The following is an 8,550-nucleotide window of genomic DNA, read 5'->3' as shown; positions in this document are numbered from 1 at the left end:
TACCAAATAGAACCTATTGCTTTTAAAGTGAATTTGAAATTTGTACCACATGAATGATGGGATTTTCATGTCTATTGATTTTGGATTAACATATGATGTCTTTAGCTATGTTTTTAGTGTAATTATTTGCATTTGAAGGTAAATTAGAAGTCTATTAGAGGAATTGTCAATAGTTTGAGGAACTTTTTGTATTGTTTTCATTCGTGTCGTTTTAATTCACACTTATCTAAAACTCATTTGGGTTGGCCTAGTGGTGTTGGCTTGGGACCTTGGAGTTTGCTCCTCCTCAAGGTCTAGGGTTCAATTCTCTCCGGTATCAATTTAGGTGGGTTAGTTTAACTTCTTCAAAAATTAAAAATTCACTCTTATCTAAATCATGCAACTCCATAGGTGTTTTGAGAGTTTTGTAGTGAGAAATCATGTAAATCAACAAATCAAGACATCACGTGAAGGATTGACGATATGAAGATTGAAGACAATGGTTGTTAGAAGTTTTATGAAGAAAATACAAAGTGAAGAAAATTTATTTCAAGTTCCAAGGCGTCACAAGATGGAAGAAGGGCCGAAAAAGGGTCGAAAATTGCTGATAACACACAGGAGAGATGCCTCATGCGCCCCTGGGCATGAGGCCACGCGCCCTGTGCATGGATCATCTTTAGCTTTTGTCCTATGCGCCCTTGCGCATGAAACCATGTGCCCCGATAATGGACACGACCAGGAGTTGCTATTTTCCAATCCGTTTTGGGTGGAAAATGTAACACCACATTTTTCCAACATATAAATAATATTAAATAAATCAGAGTTCATCGCAAACAGGATGTCACATTTCGTTCTTCAAAATATCATTATATTTAATTAAACAACTCCTTTCAATAATTGAAACAATGTCGCAGCGGAAAATATTCAACGTTTAGACAATCCTTGGCACTAAGGCCTCAACATCAACAACATAATAAAATTTCACCTAAAAGTAGTCCAAGATCAACTTAGAAAAAGATACGTAACAAAGGAAAACAAAACACATAAACATCCTCATCCTGTTACGTATCAGAGCATGACTCCTATGACGACACGAGGAATTAACTCACATCAGCGGTTACTCCTGGTTATCTGCACGTTACCCAACTACAAACAGAAGGGGTGAGATTTGACATTCAATAATAATAAGTAATAATTCTATAAAAAAAATTAACAACACAAAACAGCATCAATTCATCATTAACAATACTAATAAGCAATAATTCATGTAAAAGAATTTAATTAACACAAACAGCAACAATTCATCATCAATAATACTTCACATAATTCAACATATTTAGGCTCTCTGGAACTCGACATATTTAGACACTCGTGAGGGGAGCAAGGTCCACTCGCCATGGCGAGCGATGACAACTCTCTGGAACTCAACATACCTAGTCACTCGCGAGGCGAGCAAGGTTCACTCGTCGTGGCGAGCGATGACATATAGCTCGACGGGCAGAAATCAGTTTTCACCCAAAAATCCCAATTTAACTTCCTAAATCCCAAATTTGATAAGAAACATTGCCTATTATTATTCTAAAACCAGAACATCAATTTTTATACTAATTCATTGAATTACCTACACTTTCAACAATTAAATTGCAATTTAAACCTAACTTCTATAACATCAAAACTATCAACAACTACAAAATTAAACCCTTTTTCATAATTATATACTCATGATTAAAGAAGGTTAGTCCCACCCTTACCTTAGATTGGTTAAATTCTGAATTCTACAAGCTTTCCCTTCTTCTCTTCTCTGACTTCTCACTTTTTCCCAAAACTGTTTTTACGTGTTCTGACTCTCTATTCCTAACCTCTCATATTCTTAACCTAACACATTCTCCCTTATTCCAATTCTGTCATTATGTCTCATTAATCTATTTTAATTATATTCCCTCACTAATAATGCTCATAATAACTACTAATAATTACCAAAATATAACACATCACCCGTTATTCAAATAAATTATACCAAAAAAGGCACTAAACTCGATAAAATAAATAAATAATAAAATTGGGCGTTACAGAAAAACCCTATTTTCACTCTCTTAATTATCCCCTAAGTAATTATGCACTATAAATAGAGACCCTTGCACACTAGTTTATTCATTCATAAAACTAGCGGTACAGGGCAAGGGGTCAGAGCATCATCGGCTTCAAAGCAGAGGATCTCCATCCTCCTCTTGTTCTCTCTAGAGAATGATTTTCTATTATTTTGTAATGATGTCGGTTACCATGAGCAACCAAACTTCTTTGTTTATGGTTCCAAGATGAACCTCTTCTTATTTGTTGGATTCCATTAACAAAGTATTTTTTTTCAGTTTATAATCTAAAGTCTGATTTAATATGTATATGTCCGCAAGTTTATCAAAATCATAGATAGATCAATATTAGGATTTAATATTGACAACCGATACGTCTATTAGAAACTAAGAAATTCATTATTAAATCAGACTTAGATTCAATTATATTAGAAACTAAGAAATTCATTATTGTCTAATATTCGTTAAATATGTTAATCACTTGGAAGCACCATTACTGGTGGATTTAGTCATTGTTTCCAAAGCTTTACCACTTCTGAAATGCATGCACAAAATGCGAATATTTTCCTCATAAAAAGTTTACTAAAAATAATTGCTAATTTTCAAAAAACAGTTTTCACAAGAAAGGTTTTTAGAAAAAAGTTTGAAAAGTTATGGAATTTCTTCCAATTATTTTTTAAAATAATGCACAAAGCTGGTCCCATTGCGCGTGCCAATATGTTTACCGGTGTTTTTGGTAAACAATAAGGGATGGTTTTGATTATTACAAGCAGGATCAAACCAGAAATCCTAGGACGTGTTGTGGATTTGTTTTTAAGAAAATAGAGTTTGCGTTCATCAAATTCATAGGTTGCTTTATGAACAAGACGAGACCGAATGACATCTTTCGACAGAAAAAGGTTTACAATCAAAGAAAACACAGTAAATGCAAAATAAAGGATAAAAGTTAAAAGTGCAGAAACTTAAAGAAATAATAAATTGCATTGCTTTAAAAATAAAGGTGGTTCTACAAATCTTTTAAATGCATTCTGTATAACTCTTTTCTCTCGCGCCGGTACTCAAGTGTTGTAGAATTTCTATAAGTGATTTGTGACCCGTTTTCCCTTTGGAAAACTATTTATACATAGCAAACTAACTAGAAATAGCCTAACTCCACGATCAACACTTCTTCCATTTGGACAACCGCTTATCTCCCACATTTCCATTGAGGAAACCATTTCTCTTTGGACAACCGCTTGACTTCGACAGTCTTGCATCCCTGACTCACGTCTTGTAGAACTCTAGGGCTTTTAGACCCGTTCATGTTAAGTCCGCATTTCGTCGAACTGCTTAAGTTTTGAAGGAAAAAGCTTTGATTCCTGCAAAGATAAAAGTCAACATACGTCGACTGCATTAAATGAGCCTTTTGAAATTACAGGCTAAAACAAGGTCACACTTATATAGGTGGGCGTTTAAAATAACTGCCTACGGGTTTCGTGGCTTATGATTAGGGACGGCTAGAGGACACATGTAACGTTATGCTCGTGCGGGGGCACACTCGTGTGTGATGTGGTGCACTTAAAGTTGGCGTTTCCTTCAGGCATGGAGTCTTACGGCGGTGTATGTTAGGCCACATGTCAACGTGTGGTTGGTCTTCTGACCGGTCCATAATGTAAAATATTTAATTATAGTAGATGTTTAAAGAGTTTATATTAATATTTTTTTAAAGATATGTAATTTATATACATTTCATTTATCATGTTTTTTATTTTTTATTTTTAGCAATGTTTTTTATTATTTATACATATGTCAAATTAGTTTTTGGTAACAACATTATTTCAAATTTATGTCGATAATTATACTTTTTCTAATTAGGGATAGTCATCTTCATAAATTTATAAATTCTCTTTCAATTTTGTTTTTTTTATAAATTTAAAAGTTTAATGTGAAATGCATGAATTATAATATACTGAGTGGGCTGAAGGGTCACAGACAAATACTAATTGAAAACATTTTAAAAATATTACTCTTTTTTAAATTGCTTTTCGCTAGTTCTGAGAGCAAATAACTATTGAATTGAAATTAAAAAAGCATTCAAGTTTTAACTATAAAAGGATCAAAATAAATCTCTTTAGTACATTCAAAGGATGAAAAATATGGCACAGTTTCTTCTGTTTATTTATTCCTTGATTATCTTTCTTTCTCTATTTTTTGGAGAAGCAGCGTACGAGAGGACTGAACCCATAATGCGTATGCATTTTTCACACCATTTTTAAAATTTTCTATTTTTTTTTTGGGCGCCCTATTTTATCATATTTTTGTAACATTTTTATTCTTTATCAGACAATGGAGAACCAATCAATTTAATTCCTTGCGTTACTGTCGCTGATTGTCCAAGGATGGATGAACCTCTTCATATGACGTGTCTTGTAGGTGCTTGTTGGCCATGTATTCGTAGTCTGTATTAATTGCACAATTGAAACTAGGGGACATCACAATATTTCAACTTTTATTGTTTATTTAAAAATATAAATAATGTTTATCTAGCTGTCAAATTTTATTTTATGTGTATAAGCTGCACTCTTTTTTCCTTCATCAAGTTTTATTCCATTGAGAATTTCTCTTAAGGTTTGTAACGAGGCGGTTTTCTATAGTATTTGTTTCCTTGGATTTGGCATAGTCCCCCAATTTTTATTTTAAATAAAATGTTTCTTTGAGGTCTTATAAATGATTGTAATGAGTTAAGATCCCAACTTAGCTAAGATTTCCTCATGTCTTATGATGCCTATCTACGATCATGATATAAAGAAAAATGTTAAATGCATTTTTCTATAACAATTTCTGTACTTTTATCTATTATTCACCAAACTTTTATCTAATAATTTCTGCTAGGGTTTAGCCGAAACACCGTTTCACTAAACTTTCAAAGAAACATCATGAATCATCGATTCTTGATTTATCGATTCATGCTATTCAATACACAACTGATTGTATGCCTTATTTTGTCCTACGTGCTTCATTCATCTCCCTAATTAAGTCGTTAACGTGTTGTAATCTTCTTGATTTTGGTGAGAGAAAGAACTTTCTATCATTACGTGAGTGGGTTGTTAGGTGCTTCTTATTGTTGTTCACCATATCCTTGCCGATCACCGTTCACGCCTCTGTCATGCCTTTTGTAAACATCCCGATTTTTGCTATTATTATTTATTTGTTTATTTATTTATTATGTGTTAAATTGCTTGTTTGTATGTTTGATTTGAGGGTTAGGGGATTTTTAGGCGTGAAGAGTATATTAGTCATTTTAAAACTAAGGGCATTTTGGTAAATTGAGGAGTGAGGGTAAATTCATAATTTTAGAACGAATTGTATTATAGTAATTTTGGTGTGGAGAGTTATTTTAATAGAATTGATAGTAACTTGAGGTAATTGTTAAGGGAAAAAGTTATGGTGCATAACGAAATCTTTATACACCGTGCATAAACACTTCACAACCATCAGATCTAGTGTACACATGTAATAATCCTAGGTTTCTCAGCTCACACTCTCACTATCTGATCGCACACACTCTCATACGACTCAACCTTGCTCGCCACTTCGATGTGCTGACCCTTGCTCGCTGCTCCGACGTGGTTTATCCGGCTAGGTTACGACGACGTGATTGCGACGTGGTTTATCTGGCTAGGTCATCGGCGAGGTTGCACGGATTTCACCCTTGCTCGCGCTACGACGTGATTTCTCCAGCGGCATTCGTACTGCAATTTGAAGAGGTATATGATTTTTGTTGTATTTAGCTTTTGATTCAAATTTCAGATTTGTTACTGGTTTTCTGTTCTTAGGATCAATTTAGTGATTCAATTGTTGATATTAGGATCGATTTAGCTTCAGTTGTAGCAATTGGATAAGGATCAATTTTGCTTCAGTTTTAGTTTCAACTTATGATATGTAACAGAACAATTTAGCTTCAATTTCATATCTAATGGTTCTTTGTTCTTAATAGTGTTTGTTGCTGTTTTCAATGGATTTGATATCAACTTCATCTGAGAGTGGACAATTGAGTGTTGAAACTTCATCATTGATTCATGCTGATAGTTCTCAATGTTACTCCCGTAGCAATAAAGAATCAAGGAAGTCTTTAGTCTTTAAATTTATTAAAGAGATTGAAGATTTTTATGGTAATTATGCATATAACACTGGATTCTCTATTAGGACTATGTTGAAGTCGAAGAACAATTCAAAAAAATAAGAAATGAGATAAGGTACATTATGTGTGTTATGTTTGTAACAAACAAGGTTTCAAGAAGGGAAGTCTGCTTAATCATAACAACAGACCAACATCAGACAGTCCAGTGGTTATTGATTTTGTGAAAGTGAAAGAAAAACCTGAGGAAAGGGTTGGTTGTAAAGCTGGAATATGTTTGAAGCTGGATAAAGTTTTTAATGTCTATAAGATATATAGATGGGATGTGGCTCACTGTCATCCATTACATAAACCAGAGCATTTGTGTTACCTGAGATCATTTCGAGAAGTAAATGAAGTTCAAGGACAACTCGCTGTAATAAATTCTAAAGCTGGAGTGTCGATGAGAACGTCTTATGAAGTTATGGGTCAAGGAGTTGGAGGCACGAAGAATCTTCCTTTTCGGTTTTCGGACTTAAAGAACTATCTAATGACAATTCGTCAAAAGGAGATGGTGGTTGGTGAAGCAACTGTAATTCAAGAATTCTTTAGAAATGAAGCTCTCTCGAAACCATCTTTTTACTATGATATCCAAGTTGATGCTGCAGAAGACATATGTAACGCCCTAATTGTTATTTAATTATTTTTAGTGGATTTAAAGTCTTTTATATGATTTTAAATGATTTATGTTGATTTTGTGGTGTGGTGTATTTTATTAAATGGTTATTTTCATTATTTAATAGAATAAGTGGAGAAATATAGTTATTTTGGAGTGTGGGAGTTAATTAGGATTTAATAAAAATTAAGGGAGTTTAATGAAATAAAGGGGGAGTTATAGTTTTAGGAGTGAGGAAAAGAAAAGGTCAGAAGCAGTTTTACGTGAAACAAGTTTTGGGAGAGAAAATCAAGAACAAGGGTGGGAAGAACAAGTGGAGTCAGAGAATCTGATTGTTGTGCTTTTGTTCATCTAAATTAAGGTAAGGGTGAGGCTAACCTTCAATGATTATAATATATGGTTTCTGAAAATTGTTTTGATTAGAATTGTTCTTGAAAAATAAGAATTTGAGAATTAGGGTTCTATACTGATTTTGGAAGAAAAGAGTAAGGATTCATGTTGATTATGCTTAGAATTCATATTCAGATCGATTTTAGAAATTATAATGTTGCTGTAATTCGAATTTGGAGAGGTTAGGATGGTTGGAGAAAAATTGGGGGAAATTGCAAGATTGTGAGAATGAGATGAATTGTTGTTGTTGATGCATGTTTTATGTTCCTTTAGATGCTTAATTGTATAATGAACCTATAAACAATCTTTGGAAACATGTTTCGGCATTGGGAGATCAAAATTGGGAGTTTTGGGATGAAAAATGATTTAAACCCGTGAAAAATTATGCAGAAACGATGACTGTTCGCTTAAGCGAGCCGAAAGCGAGCTGTAAGCGAACAGCTACTGTAAGTAGTTCGCTTAAGCGAAGTGCCTTTTGACAGCATTTCTTATTTCGTGTTCTTGTGTCTTTTTCACACGTCTCTGTTTTGAATTAGCCTTTGGTGTAAACATGAAAGTTGTAGATAATTTTGTTAGCTTTCCAATGGCTTTGGTTTGACTGGAAAATGATTTTTAGTTTTTGAGATATGATGAAAATACTCCAAGTAGGTCTTAGTGAAATCTTATGATAATTCAGCACAACCGTTTCCAAGTTAATCCAAAACTTATGGGATAATTCCAAGGCTCAAAACTAGAAGTAATATGAGTACAATTAAGGTGTTTAAGAGTATTTAACCCATGTTGTGAGTTGACCCTTGGGGTAGGAATGGAGGTTGATTATAGTACTGTTGATGTTGAGTGAGTCAGATATAATATGATTTGATGTTGTTAGTAATGAGATATATTTGTATATGCATTGTATGGATTATATAAGATGTTTAAGTGATGTTGATTATCATTTGATATTGTTATATCTTGAGATGTCTATGTGCTGCCTATGTTGTTGTTGTAAATTGATTAAGCTGCATGTGACGGTCTAAGATGTAAGATGTCGTCCAAAGTATTGGAGTCTTAAGTTGTTGATGTTGACCAAGTTGTGGAGTAAGTTATAATTATTTATGCACAGTTGTCGTTGTCTACGTTGTCGTTGATGTTGCCGTTGTTGAGTTTAGTGAATTTGGAGATGATTGAGTATGAAACCAAGTGAACATATACTATGTTTAATGAACTTGATGCATTAGTTTGATTATAATTAATTGTGTATTTTCTGGAATCATTGGATCAATTATGATGGATTATTGTTGACTGTGATGTATATTTATATTTAAATAAATTATACATGT

The 8,550-nt window shown here is 33.4% G+C and overlaps 1 long non-coding RNA gene across 1 annotated transcript; it reads left to right on the top strand.

Moving 5' to 3' along the window:
- Positions 1 to 4,135: 4,135 nt before the first annotated feature.
- LOC25480907 (uncharacterized) lies at positions 4,136 to 6,915 on the top strand. The gene is made up of 3 exons (XR_003008379.2): positions 4,136 to 4,295; positions 4,389 to 5,812; positions 6,043 to 6,915. It is a non-coding gene; the product is annotated as an uncharacterized lncRNA (long non-coding RNA).
- Positions 6,916 to 8,550: the final 1,635 nt, after the last annotated feature.

The sequence above is a fragment of the Medicago truncatula genome, chromosome 6, assembly GCF_003473485.1.
Source record: "Medicago truncatula cultivar Jemalong A17 chromosome 6, MtrunA17r5.0-ANR, whole genome shotgun sequence".
Taxonomy (NCBI): domain Eukaryota; kingdom Viridiplantae; phylum Streptophyta; class Magnoliopsida; order Fabales; family Fabaceae; genus Medicago; species Medicago truncatula.
This window is presented reverse-complemented; position numbering and strand designations above follow the sequence as displayed.